Source organism: Acanthisitta chloris, unplaced genomic scaffold (assembly GCF_000695815.1).
Source record: "Acanthisitta chloris isolate BGI_N310 unplaced genomic scaffold, ASM69581v1 scaffold26671, whole genome shotgun sequence".
NCBI lineage: Eukaryota > Metazoa > Chordata > Aves > Passeriformes > Acanthisittidae > Acanthisitta > Acanthisitta chloris.
This window is the reverse complement of record NW_008658087.1, coordinates 32,701-47,614: the sequence shown is the minus strand read 5'-3', so window position 1 is coordinate 47,614 and position 14,914 is coordinate 32,701.

Here is a 14,914-nt window from a genome sequence, read left to right as displayed (position 1 = left end):
TTCAAGGAAAGTGATCATCATTTCTAGAGGCTACCATACACCTGACCAAAGCAGTGTTCACTGCTGTGTATGCAGGTGTGTTTCTGTGAGCTTTCCTCTTAACTCAGTTGGTTATTCTCCCATCCTCCTGGCTGCAATGCTTCAGGCGTTTGTGGGACTATGCTCTACCCTGTAGAAGCTTCACTAGAAAAAGCCAGGTTGCAAAGTGAGGCTTTCCTTCCTTTCTCGGGTCTTGGTCAGAAGAAGGCAATTTATGGCTCTGTGGAGCTGGTTGTCTATCTGAAGGCTGTTGCTGGGATCCTTGCCCTGGTTTTATGTGGTGTAAATGGCCTGCAGTGGTCTGTAAGAGCTTTGAAATACCCTCTTCTGACTGCTGAGAGATGTCCTCCCTGAAACTTCAATAGGCACTGTGGCACCATCAGGGTCTGCCGTCACTCTGAGCAAGGAAAGGTATTGTCATGAATTCCCACAAGCACCGTGGTCTCCAGGATATTCTCAGGCAGGCTATGGTATTCCAAGCTTTGAAAGATCAGAGGCAGCTTGAAAGATCATCATTCTTTTCCTCAGCCCCTGGACTGCAAGCTTTGTGCTGTTGCAAGGCACTGCTTAATATTTCTGTGCCTTTATAAGCTAAAACATGGTCTGCTCACTGGTATGGTACCTTTCACACAGCATCTCTGTCCCTCTCCTCTTTCATCCAACAGGTTTAATGAACAGAACTGAGTATTTGTGTTTATGTGTAAAGTCTTCCATGCATTTATCAAGGATGTGTCTAAAAACTTTAGAAAAACAAGAAAAAAAAATTTATTCTCCCTCTCTCTGTCTTGTAAGCTTCTATGAAAATGAATGCAAGAAAAACTCAGTGATTGTTTCTGCCTTACTGTAACTTTTGTTTCAGTGTGCCACTGTACTCAGCAAAATGTATTATATATGCTAGTAATTGTTTCTCTATGCTCATCACAATAGCTGAAGAGTTAAAATTGCTAATGATCTTTCCAGCAGCCTAGCTATTTTTCAGCTGCTCACTGAGGCCGTTAATAAACATACCCAGGACTGCTTGAGCAACATTTACTAGCAATTAACCTATTGGTATGGGAACTTTTTCCCCCCTATTACATTTCTATTCTAGTCTGCTCATCAAATAAAAGATGTATCCTAATCCTGCTTTTGCTAATTGAAAAGGCTAGAAAACAAAAGTTCTCAGACCTACATGGACCAGCTTGATATAAGAAAAGAGGGCACCCAATATACTGGAAATATGTTGCATTAAATAAATTCCCAGATTGCTGAACATTAACTGACCTCCTCCTTTCCACTTGCTCTTCCTAACACTATACAAATGATAGAACAGACATCTGAGCTGTGTTGCAGTTAGTTACTATATATTTTAAATGACTTACTGAAATACTCCCCTTGGAAGAAAAGGAACTGTGTATGTGTTCCCCTGACCTTTACATTGCCCCACATTTATTTTGTTCTCATTTCTCAAGCAGTGAATAGTGGCATCACCTCGGTTTTCACTAGCAAGGTGCAGGACCAAAATATTTCTAATGTTATATCAGTGGTGTCAACTAAGATACACCTGGGGAAATCTTCACCTCTAATGTATTCTACTCTCTATAAAATTTATTTGACTGGCAAATGTTACTGTGTGGCTTAATCGAGGTTTTTTTTTATGTCACAGAAGAAAGAAAACAGGAAACTCAGCAAGAAATTGAAGCAACAGTTTGCCTCCAAAATTATTGCAGGGAACACTTTTGGTTTGCAGGACTTTGCAAGATCGAAAGTTAAAGATATCCAAAGGAACAAACATACACCATAACCAGAACTGGTGCAGTATTGTCAGTGTAGTGATATGACTACATATGACTGATATCTCCCATTCTAGCATCTACTGGCAGTTCTACATGGAGATGTTCTAGAAGCCTTAATGTTGTCTAAAGCTAGAGGAATGTCAAGTCCTGTAACTGTGATCAGGAGTTGCTTAGATAAAGTAGTGCATGCACCAATGGCCAGTTTGCACCAACACACTCACTGCTGTTAGCCTTAGCAGGAAGGCAGAGGGTAGAACAATGCAGGGAGACTTGTCTGCCTGGAAAGGAGCCTTTTTCATGTGTACATCCTTCTACTCGGTGTGTTTCAGGAGTGCAAGAGGAAATAGTGCAGTCCTCTAGTACAGCTGGTAGTAGCTTTGGATCCTAGAAGCAGAGGAAAGGCTACTAAAAGAATTTAATTACCTGCCATGCTTTATAGCCTGTTTACATAACAAATATCTACACTGTTTTTGGTAGTAAAGATAGGAATATAGTAACAACCTTATCACTAAAATATCAACAGCAGAATCATTTTACTTTCTTGTAAACCCAAAGAACCTGCAAGGATTGTGTTCATGCTCTATCTCAGGTTAGACTGAAATTAGGCATCACTAATTTTTGCAGCATTTGTCATTCAACCATGCAAATCTAATACGCAGGACTCTAAAGGAAGACTAAATATAGCAAACATCTTGGCCCTCATTTATGTCAGAGACAATGCTAGTTTCTAGCCCACGTTGTGGGGGAAGGAGACCTCAACATGTGACACAGAAGCAAACAAAAAAAGATGTCTCCAAACACATTTAACATAACTCTCTTGCTTTCTTTTGGAGCATGACTCAAGAGTTTTAAATGATAAGTAAAGCCTCAACTTCAATTCCCACTCAAAATAGCCCTGTTACCTCTGTTAAGAGAGGAGGATATCACTTTACTAAGCACGGTGGCCCTTCTCATCTGCACTGGAGTGAAAAAGGAGGCAAAATGTGGGCAGGCCCCACTCACAGAAAAGGGGCAGTTTAGTTTCCCTGTTAGATACGCTGAGCTCATTTAATATCTTCAGCTCTGGTGAGTGTGATCTTCAAAAGCATTTGTAATGCAGCTGAAGATTTCGGGCTGAGGGGCAGACCTTTCCGAGCGAGTGGTACAAGCTGAGTTACAGAAACAGAAGCTGACACCAGGTCTGAGTGTAATGCAACCTAATTAAAATAAAGAGTGGTTGGAAACGTATTTGGTTATATTCTGCAGGCAATGAAAGGCTATTTTCCTAAAAATGCTATCTTGCTGATTTGCCCAATTTATATTCTTGTCTTTTCATTTATTAGTTACCTAAACCTTATAAAGCAGAGCTTTCTCCATCCTCATGAGGCAGGTATGTATACAAATGGCAGGTACTGATGAAATGTTTACTGAAAAGATTAGCTTGTCAATGAGGCAAAGGATGGATATTGATCCCCCTTCTATGTTTGTCAACCTGTAACCTGTTTAAGAAATGGCTTACAGCAATGAAATCCAATCAAGCACTCTCTGCAGCTCCAGTTTTCTTGTATTATAGGGAGGGGATTCAATCACAATAAAGGAAATGAACCACTTATCATATAAATGAGGGTAAGGCAATTAGCAGGTTACAGGTTCCAAGTGAGGAGAGTTCTGACTGCAATACAAGATTAAACAATGGCTATTCTGTACACCTGAGCTTTCCTGTAGTCTTTCTATGGGGTGAGGTTGTTATGTGGCAAAATATGTTGCAATGCTGAGTTAACAGTTTTAACAGAACTGTGTACCTTCCCTATCTAAACCCCTGCTCGATAACTTTGTAATGGAAATGTTTTCAAAGAGGTGGCCAACGCAGACTTCTAAATAATTGATACCACTTGTCAGTCCCCAGGGCCACCCGGAAAACAATATTTTACCTTTATGAGAGATGTGAGACATTGCAGAATTTTTTTTTTATTCAACATCAGAAGAAAATAAAGCCTTTTCTAATACGATCCTCCGACCTTTGTCTCCCCCCAGTAATGTAAGTCTAGGGTCCATATTGTGTTTAGGACGGTGTTTAAGGCTGTAGATACAGTCTTCAGTTGCTTGTCTTGAAACAGTTTTTATTTGCATGAACAAGTAAGAGGGCAGCTTGACTTACAGATAGGCTGATGTAGACCCTCCCTTCTCTCCAGTGAAGGACATACCCATGTACAACACCCAGTTTGTAGGTTCAGATCCCTACCCTGAAACAGAGAGAGCAGCAGCTGATATTGAAGCATTTGCCATTTGAGACAAGTGAACAATCCATTTGCTTTCTTAGGTATGAGTTTCATTTTCCAGAAATACAATCCCAGAGGTTGTTGGGAAAAGATGAGATCAAGTAATGTTTCCATTAAAGGTTTAGGTCTTGGTACTTGTGGGTTGACTTTGGTTGGACACCAGGTGCCCATCAAGCCTCTCTCTCACTTCTACTCCTCAGCAAGACAAGGTTAGGAAAAAGGACAAAAAGCTCATGGGTCACGGTTAGGACAGGGAGAGATCACTCACCTGCTACTCTCACTGTCAAAACAGGATGGAGGAAATAAATTTAATTTATTCCAAATTAATAATAGAGAAGGATAGTGAGAAGGAAAGGCAAAACTCAAAACACCGTCTTCCTGACTCTACCCTTATTTCCACTTCCAGCTTCACTCCTTAACTCTTCTACCTCCCCTTCCCAAGCAGTGCAGGGAGATGGGGAGTGGGGGGTGCAGTCAGTCCATAATGTTTAATGTCTGCCTCTCCTTCCTCCTCATGCTGTTCCCCTGCTCCAGTCTGGACCTTTCCCACAGGCTGCAGCTTTTCATGAACAGCTCCAGTGTGGATACTTCCCACAGATCACAGTCCTGAAGGCTCAGACTGCTCCAGTGTGGGACCCCTGCAGGGCCACAGGTCTTATCAGGAGCCTGCTTCAGTATGGGCTTCTCATGAGGTCACAGCCTTCTTTGTGCATCCACGTGCCCTGGTGTGGGGTCCTCTGCAGGCTGCAGGTGGATCTGTGCTCCATCTTGGGCTGCAGTGGTACAGGCTGCCTCTCCATGGCCTTCACCATGGGCTGCAGGGGAATCTCTGCTCCGGCTCTTGGAGCACCTCCTGCCCCTCCTTCTTCACTGGCCTTGGTGTCTGCAGAGCTGTTTCTCTCATATATTCTCTCTTCCCTCTCACAGCAACTGGCCAACATTTTTTACATTTTCTTAAATAAGTTATCACAGAAGCACCACTGGCATTGCCGATGGGCTCAGATTTGCTCACCATTAATTCCATCTTTGAGCTGTCTGGAACAGGGGGCAGGTCCTGATGTCTTCTCACAGAAGCCACCCTGCAGCCCTCCATGCTACCAGAACCTTCCCATGTAATTCCAATACAATACAGTACTTCAGTGTTTTCCTGCTAAAAATGTGTGTCACTGCTAGCATCTGATCAGTGCTTAACCTAGAGAAAATTTTCGTTTTAAACTGGCGTCTCTAGTGCATTCTTTTCCCTTTTCTAAAGAATAGTCTTCCTAATGGATGCCTTTATTGCTTCAAATGTGCATTGAAATAGACTTCATTAGATAAGCACCCTTCAGAGCAGAGATCAATGGAAGATTATGCATGACAGTCAGTAAAATGTGAGAATTCAGTGAACTCATCGACTTGGGGAAGGCAAGAGGATACACAGCCTCTTCCCCTCTTCCAGTGTGAGCTAGACCACCAGTAAACATGGCAGCATGTCCTGTCTGATGCCTGTCTCATGTACCTGACATGAGTGTCTAAGTCCAACCCAATAGTCTCTAAGTTGAACCAACTCAGCTGAAGGTGCAGAGGAACCACAGCTAATCTAAAAGCCTTTCTGAAAATGTAGCTTGCATTGACCTGCCAGCATGGCCCCTGGCCAGGGAGAAGAACAAGCTCTCATGGTAGTCTGCCAGCAGTGGAGGGCTAGTTTAAATTTTTCAGTAATTTACCTTGCCAAGGTAAATTGTGTTTTATATATTATAAGCTGTTGTGACTGTACAGTTACTATGTCTCTTAGTTGTAACTACCCCTCCAGGGATGACTACTGTCATGTTTACCCCCTTCCAGTCCAACCTCAACAATGTCTTTCCAGTGGAGTAAAAAGTCTTTGAACCTAGGATCTTCTTTCATAGAATCCTAAAATAGTCACAGAATGGTTTGGGTTGGAAGAGGCAGGGATAAGGAAAGCCGATTTATTTGCCATCCAACCTGGAACTGAACACACCTAGGGATGGAGCATCCACAGCTTCTCTGGGCAACCTGTTCCAGTGCCTCATCACCCTCACAGCACAGAATATCCAAATGTTCCTAATATCCACTCTCAATCCACCCTCTTTCAGTTTAAAGCCATTATCCTTTGTCCTATCACTACATGCCCTTGTAAAAAGTCACTATTAAAAGCAAAATAGTGATTTAATTATTAACATAAGTAAAAGCAATGATTGGAGAAATTTCTCATGAGCTTGAAACCTTAGTTTTGTGACTTGGACTGGCTCAGAGAGCCTGAATGAAATCTGAATTAAAAGTAAATTTGAAAAGTTTGAAACAAAGGAAAGGGCTAAATCTTTCATATGCAAAAATGCTAAATTTTTCATAAGTAAGAAATCTAATGTGAAATAAAATGCTGAAATAAAGCTGTGACATGGTGGTTCATCTTCCAGGAACCCTAAATACAATGCACAAAAAATTGTATAGATACTGGAATTCTCAGGATAGTGTCAAACCCTTTAAGGTTGTTATGGCATTATCTTGCTATGCAGATACCTTGCTGGTACCAGTACCATCTGGTCCAGCATTCCCAGGTGGAGGTGTCTGCCACTCATTTGTAGGAGAGAGGAGAATCCTACATCTGGTTCCTTCTCTTCTCCTGATACCATGTCCCCCAGAGGCTCACTGTCTGCTTTGTTAATGATTAAGAGCTAACTACAGGAGGGCACGTATCAAGTATGGACATATTATATCGTGTCAGAATTGAGGAGGAAGCCTCAGGCTTGTGTCCCATGTGCCTCTCTCCAGTATTAATCTTCTCAGTACATGAAATATTTTTCACCAATACATAACCTCACTTATTACTTCCTGCCATTAAGTGCAGCAAATACTCAGACACTCTTCTGGAACATTTCCAAATGAAATCTCAGAGTCATTACATTAACCTTTTCTATTATAGAGCAGAAGGAAATTAGCTGTTGGCACACACAGAAATACTTAGAAAGTGGTACGATATTTTGCATAATTGTATTTTTATACTTTCCAACAATGCAAAGAGTTAAACAAAAGCATTAAAAATCCTGCATGCTTCATTAAAAACCCTCAATTTCTCTATTTTCAGCAAAATAAGCCATCAGTGTTAGATTCTATAATTGACACCATTGCTTAGGGAACAAACCTATGAATCTTATTAGAGACAAATTCATTACTTTAAGTCCACCCTTAGGATGCAGAGCTCATAAAAGAAACCTCTGGAGGGTTCAGCTTAGGGGATGAGATGATTTCAGGCTGCAAATCTACAGATTTGCTGTAATTAACCTGAACTAATTATTGTCTGGCGATGGGTCAGACAGCCTGGATAAAAGCCCCTGACTTGTTTTGTGGTCTACTGGGTTTTCAGCAAGAGAGCTGCTTGTTAAACAAAGAAAAAGTACTGAGAGCACAGCCCTATATATTCTAAAAGTAAAATAAATCTTTCCACTGGGAAAGAATAACAGAGTCCATTTAAAATGCACAGTCAATTGGCACACTGAAATACATCAATGTTTAATACTTTTGCTAGCTAGCTCACTGCAGGCAACAATCAGTAGCAATGGTCAAAAACAACTCCTGGGTGGGCTATACAGGTCTCTCTCCATATGAAGTGATGACTGTCTGCCTGCTTTTGCAAATATCATGAGAAGGGATCCATTTAAGCAATTCTTCATGCACTGCAGGTACATGTTATAGTCCTGCAATGGATGCTGCCCTTCACTGTTCTGCTGCTGCTTACAAGGGCTAAGACAGGTGTGTGGATGCACCTAAGAAAGCTTGTATGGCTCACGTAGGGCAGATGGAGTAAGTTAGCAGTGAACCAGTGTGGTTGAAAAGTGGTTACAGGGAGAGCTGTGTGCTCAGGTCCTGTCCTTACCCACTCCGATGGAGATGCTTATGGCTGCCTCTTGCTGAGGAGTTCTTTTCCCTTCAGTCCAGAGGTTTACTGCCACTGCTTTTTCTCTTGTAAATACACATCACAGCTCCCATTTCCCCTCTACTCCTCTTTATTCTGCTGGTGTTTCTTGGCAGGTGGTCACATATTTTTACTGCCTGTTTTGCTGGTATTGGGCAGCTTGTTTTCCATTTCCTCTGTGTGCCTCTGATGCTGTGGGACAAAGTTTCTAACAAAGGACTCTGAACAAGGGAATGCTATGCACAAGTGCAGCACAGCTGGGGCTGATTTTGGCAGTGATCACCTACGGACTCTGGAATACACCCTGAGGGAGCAGAGGGTCAAGCAGTGGGGATAGGCAGTGGCTCTTGTCATGTAAGTGACTTAAAATGTCTTTAATGACACTTCAAGTCACTTTAATGTGACTTAAATGCCTGCAAATTTTGAGCCTCTGTGACTCTCTAGGGAGAAAAGGTCTGTATCAGTGCCACCTAATAAATCCCAGGTCCCTCCAATGCTGCATGGGTGTGGAGTTTCTTCAGGTCTCTCATGCACTCAGTTGCTCCCAGATAAAATTGTCTGCCTCACAGGTGTACTCTGAGTGTAAGGTAGTCTCATGTCTGCTCACCCAATGGGGTTCATTGAGCTACAAAGGTCTTGAAATTGAGAGAAATTGTGACTAGAGCCTGGTCCTTTTTATTTTTTTAAATTTTCTATGTATTACATTGATGGGTTGTTATTGGTTTCCACTGTTCGTATTTCATTATCTTTTTTCCTATCATTAACAGTCTTCCTACAGGTATAAAGATATTCCCTAGCAAGCAGAAGAATAAAAACTACTGGTAAAACCAGCTGGAAATCTGAACAGTTGAATGAAGTTATAAAAAGGATTGATACTGAGCACAGCACCACTTTTATGTGGAGGCAGCACATGAGCTCCTCTGTAGATCTGAATATTCTAGGTGAATGGAACCTTGTAACCAAAATTCAGATGTTATTCATTACCTGAAACATAGATCTTAAAATGAACAAGTAGCAGCATTTAAATACTACTAACATTCTGCAGGAGTCAGTTCTTGAAGTACATCAGGTTCTTGAGCTTTGTGTTTTGTGAGGACATCATTCAAGCTGAGATCATTAAAATATCCTTTCTTAAATGATTATGAAGATGCATATAGGTTGTTGTCTGGGGTTTTTTTGCTAGCCTACTTTTCTAATCTAAATGCTCTCATTTTGCTACCAAATATACAAAACTCTCCTAGATTTCACTCACTCAGGCCTGCACAGAAGCAGAGAGATGCAATGTATCCACAAAACGTGGGCAGAGATCTTTCTGTGTAACCTGGAGGACAAGGTCACATATAGAATGGAGGACAAGGGGCTCTGTCTGCAGAGTTCTCACCACAATTTTGGGCTGGCAGGGGCTGGTCATCATTGAAGTGCTTTGTCAAATGGGTCTGTTTGAGCTTCTAAGGATTCATATTTAGTATGAGATAATCTTTTGCTTCTGAACATTTCTTATTTAACCCTCTGTACCTGTAAATACTAAGCAAAGTTTACTATTGCATTGTTTCCATTTCGTGCTTTGGGCAACCTTGTAATAACGTTGCTTCTTCCTCTTGGGACAGCAGGAGGAGCAATGCCAGATAAAAAGTACCTTTTTGCCATCCTTGCATCCAGGTCCTCTGCTGACCTACCTGTACTTTGGCCTTACTGAAACAGAGACCTTTTGTTCTTGATGTAGACAACACCTTTGACATTAACAAGCTTTCTCACTGTTGACTGTGCCCCTGTTTACAAATAAAACATGGTCCTGTAGCATTTGTTTTACTGTGTCATCAGGTCCTCTTCCACTTGCACTTTGTTCATGTCATCTTAATGCTTCTGATACAAACTCCCACAACAGGAGGAAAGTCTCCTTGCTTTGCTGCTCTGATTAGCTGTGACTGGCATTTCAGGTGTGGCTTTGTCAGGAATCAAATGTGGCAGCAGAACTGAATTACCCTGTCATCCCAGATGGAATGGCAACATGGGATGAAGGAGGCCAAATCCTTTCACATGGATATATTTAATTAGCAAAATGAGAAGAAAAAGAAGACATTTCAATGCTAATACAGCAGGAGCTGTTACTCTTTTTGTCCTTCTGTCCTGCAGACAGCACAGCACCTATCACTCCTGGCCACCCTGGGCTGCAACAGACAGTATCACTAGTCCTGGAGTGTAGCAGAAGTGACAGCAGATAATATTTGCAATTCTGCTATAGAGGAGAAAGAAAAACAAGCAAATCTTTCCCTGTGGATTTGGATCAGTATAGGATTGTGCTAGTTTTGTCTGGGATAGAGTCCATTTTCTTCATAGTAGCTGTTATGGGACTGTGTTTTGGACATGTGCCAGAAACAGTGTTGGTAACAGAGGGATGTTTCTGTTATTGCTGAGTAGTGCTCACCAATAAAAACCAGGCACAGTCAAGGCCTTTTCTGCTCCTTGCCCCAGCCCACCAGTGAGAAGGCACAGGAGGAGTTGGGAGGGGATACAGCCGAGGCAGCTGACCCCAACTGGCTCAGGGAATATTCCATACAATATGGCATCATGCTCAGTATGTAGAGCTGGGGGAAGAAGAAGGAGGGGGAGACACTCACAGTGATGGCATTTGTCATCCCAACTCACCATTAAGTGTGATAGAGCCCTGCTTTCCTGGGGATGGCTGAACACCTCCTGCCCATGGGAAGTGGTGAATGGATTCCTCACTTTGCTTTGCTTGTGTGTGCAGCTTTTGCTTTCCCTGTTTAACCTGTCTTTACCTCAGCCAAAGAGTTTACTCTCTTTCACTCTTCCCATTCTCTCCCCCATCCCACCAGGGGGAAGTGAGAGAGTGATGGCTCTGTGGGGCTGAGTTAACCATGGGGTTAAATGATGACAAGGACCCTCTGAGAACATGTCTGTCCCTAATCAGCATCAAGTTAGAGCCAGAGCATTGCAAGCTTGCTCTGTGCCTGTTTATGACAGACACTGCAAATAAAAACTAGTTATCAGTGAATGGAAAATCCTAACAGCAACAGGAAAAGCTGCAGTTATCATGCATCACCACTGTATGCCACTACAGACTAATGACTCTAGTGCATCCCAGAGATGAGGCAATGCTACAGCAGACCTCCAAGAAACACTTAGTTAATATTAAATCGTAATCCTATTACCTTTAGATGTTCTCAGTGCTATTAATCTCACAGTTTCCAAGTCAGCAGTTTAAAAGCAGATTATCTGAAAATCACAATGCCATTAACCTCTTTGTGTGTATACCATTTTTAAACACAGGAGCCAACAGGAGTAAAAATTATACTAAATTTTGATTTTCAGTATCTTTCTGCTTGAGAATATTCCATGCGTAATTTAAAATTAATCAGAAAAGCACCAGCCATGGAACAAATTATTTTCATAGTCTATTTATGCTAAAGATAAAATAAACATGAATAATCAGAAATGGATTATCTCATCCACTGTCTTTCATAAGTCCTCAATTGGACTGGTACAAAATTACCATCAGATTGATATCGTTGCATCAAAAGGAATAAATAAAATGCACTAGAGAAGACTTATTGCTTTTATATCTTGAAATAGATTTCTAGAGTTAATTTACATCCTAATAAAATTTTTGTTGGAAACTCACTCATGGTTTTGCAAAAAAAATCTTTGCAACACAAACTACCAGGCCAAAGTAAAAATTAACTTCATGCTGACAGAACATAAAGAACTTCTAAACATTTCTGTATAAATGTTTAAGTAAGATTATAAGTGCTTAAGCATTTAAGCATTTACATGCTTTTTTGAACCATATCCCAAACTAGGTCTCCATTTCTATTGCTTTCTTTCATGGGTTAAAATCTGAAAGACTATTTTCATTTTTGGTCTTCAATTTTTCAATCATTCTCATTCATTGTTTCTACATCTGGTTATTAACAGATTAAGTAACTGCTTGTTTTGTCTCTTTAAACTTCTATTCTTCTGCTTTCTTCAGTTTTTACTCTGTCTGCAGTTTAACCTATTATTTACTCTAGAAAAATCCCTATAACATGTGTGGGAGAGGAAGAATGTCCAGGGCAGAGACTGTCAATGAGTAATTACAAAAATTATTACTTTGACAAAAGAAATTATTCCTGGAATTTTTAGTATCTCTGGTAGAAATTGTAGGGAATGTCTCCTTCATCTTGATGTCAAAAGCCAAGTAACCTGGGATTGCAGTCTCACCAAGAGCTGGGATGTTTAAATTCAAAACTTCATAACAAATTACTCTTGTACAGGCTGTGCCATCTCCTATCCCAGGGAAATTACAGACCCTCTTGGACTGCATCCTTCCATTCCCTAATCAGTGGGTAAGATGGGTGGTGCAACCCATGGGGTGTGTTTCCTTTCATTACTGGGCTGCTTGCTCATCTTTGAGCAACCCAGAGACATCTTTCTTTTGCCTCTGCAAAGCAGCTGTGTTACATCAAGTGGCATAAGTACAAAAGGCACTAATATAGAAAACTGCATTAAAGAGAGAAAATGGCTGGGACAAAAAATATAACAAGAAAATGAAATCTTCTCCCTTGAAAGTGTATTCTTAGAAGGCTGAGAGCTGCACTTCGCTGCTAAAGAAACATTCATGAATTGTTTCAGTGCTGGAGATCTTTTCAGCTGATTTTACAAGAGATACTGCTAGAGCCTGATGATGCTACTTTTGCTGCGATGCCACAGCAGTTGCATGGAGATGGTACAAATTGATGTATTATTTCAAAGAACCCTCCCTTGTCCTCTGGGGTTCCTCTGGCCATCAAGACCCATGATTGCTACCAGCAAACTGGATCCAATCCAAATATTTACATCTTCAATCATATACCAAATTATGTCTGTCCAATAATTAGTAACTATTTGTATGTTTGACATTGTAGTTTACACTTCCGCGACAACTCCTTTTTCTGGCTGCAGTGTGATACTTGAGCTCTGTAAAGGCTCACCATAAGCGAATGAATTCCTTCCACAAGGGAGGGGAAAATAATAATTATTGGGAAATAATTGTTGGAAAATAATAAAAGTAAAAAATAAAATAACAGCAACAATAATAGTAATAATAATAAGGAAAAATGAAAGTGTAATCATAGACAAATAATTACTGTAATGGAAGAAAAACTAAATTAGTCATATTGGATCTCTGAAGCATTAGATTACCCCAATTAGGAACCTCACTTTTATTTAAAAACCTAAATCTATAGTAGTACTAAAACAGTGCGGTGCTGGCTGTGAGGAAAATAACTATCAGTTGTGAAATATCTTTGGACTTTTTAGTAGCATTACCATTCACAGCCACGGAATACATTATATTTTATTGTAAACTTTGTTCCTTAGAGAAGTATAAATCTTGAAAGTGTGTCAATACTTGGCAAAGTAAGCAGTCTCTGGAGGCAAAAAATGTTTAAGACCATCTATCAAGTATAAGAAGTTGATAGCAATTAAAATCAGAGCTGTTTATGTATAAACATAAATTGCAGAGGTAGCTTAAAACTGGCCAGTAAAAATCTTGTCTGGGTGGAAATTCCAATTGCAAAAGACTGTAAACAGCAACATCTGAATTTAAAGAACTGTTTTTGTAGCATACACCTTTTTTTTTTTCTTTAGGGAAAATATTCTCTATGGAATTTTATTACATTGAGGGAAAGCTATCTATTTATTTATTTTCACATCCAGGCATTCTTTAAAAAACACCACAAACAACAAAACCCAAAAACCAGTGAACAACAGGTAAAAAAATAATATATTAGACAAAATACTGCTTATATTAGATGAGCACTAAACCAGATTATATTTTGATGCTCACTATTCCACCAAAGTGATACAGAGAAGGATAAGGAATTATTTAAAGTTAGTTACTGCAATCAGTATGATGATTTTTTTTTTTTTTAATAAGAGAATGTACTTACTAGTGTCTCTCTAATGTGTGGGGTCCTAAGGAAATAGGTCATTGTGGGAAGCCTGCACAATTTTATTAGGTTTTTTTGTTGCAACACTCCAAACTTCAGTGGAATAAAAGTCCACAGAAAGAGTATTGAGGTGTCTTCCTCTCCAGAAAAGGGTTGTGGCTAACGTGTGTAACCCAGCTGCTGGTTTGAAAGGAAGATGTTGGTCTTGTTCTACATAGACTGTCAGATTTTCTGAGCTGTGGATTTCTGCCTTGACTCATCCTTACACGGCGTCCAGCAGCATAGGTCCACCACTGTCCATCCTACACAGTGTTCAGTGAAAGTAAAAGCAACTGCTGCATCAAGGAGAAGGTGTGCATGTCTCCTGGTTTTGGTCTAGAGGTCAGTCTTAGATCAGTGTGTTTGGGTCAGTCTGTGAGAAGATGCAAGGAGCACCACCAGGTTAATGTGGTGGTTGAGAGGATGTGCTGGGCTGTAGGTCAACTCTACCTCTTCTACCAAGATTTCCATGACTTTAGGGATCTGTTAATAGACACCCTGTAGTGCCACATCATATGGTATATAGAGTCAGAGAGACTATCTCCTTCCTTAAACATGAGGAGGTGTGAAGAGGACACCAGCTTCAAATGTGACAGTCCTGAAGAAGCCTAGAAAAGTGCTCTGCCCACAATCAGTTTTGCTGCAGCAGGCAATGAGGAGTGGCCTCCCAGCTGGTGCCACTGACACAGGGAACTTTGCTGGAAGCAGGAAAAGTGCCAGGCTGCTGGGTGGGAGAAAGAGACTGTGGAATTTTGAAAGGAATGATACAAAAGGCATATTTAAAAGTGGAATAAGGTAAAAAAAGTGAGATTGAGTGCTGTTAAACAGAGCATAATGTACAATGTTTATGTGAAATTAATGATGCCTGCATGCCTCCAAACTGCATTTTAATATTTAAATTGCTGCAAAAGTAAATTATTAAAATAAAGTGTCCATGAATTATCACACCCAGTCTCCCAA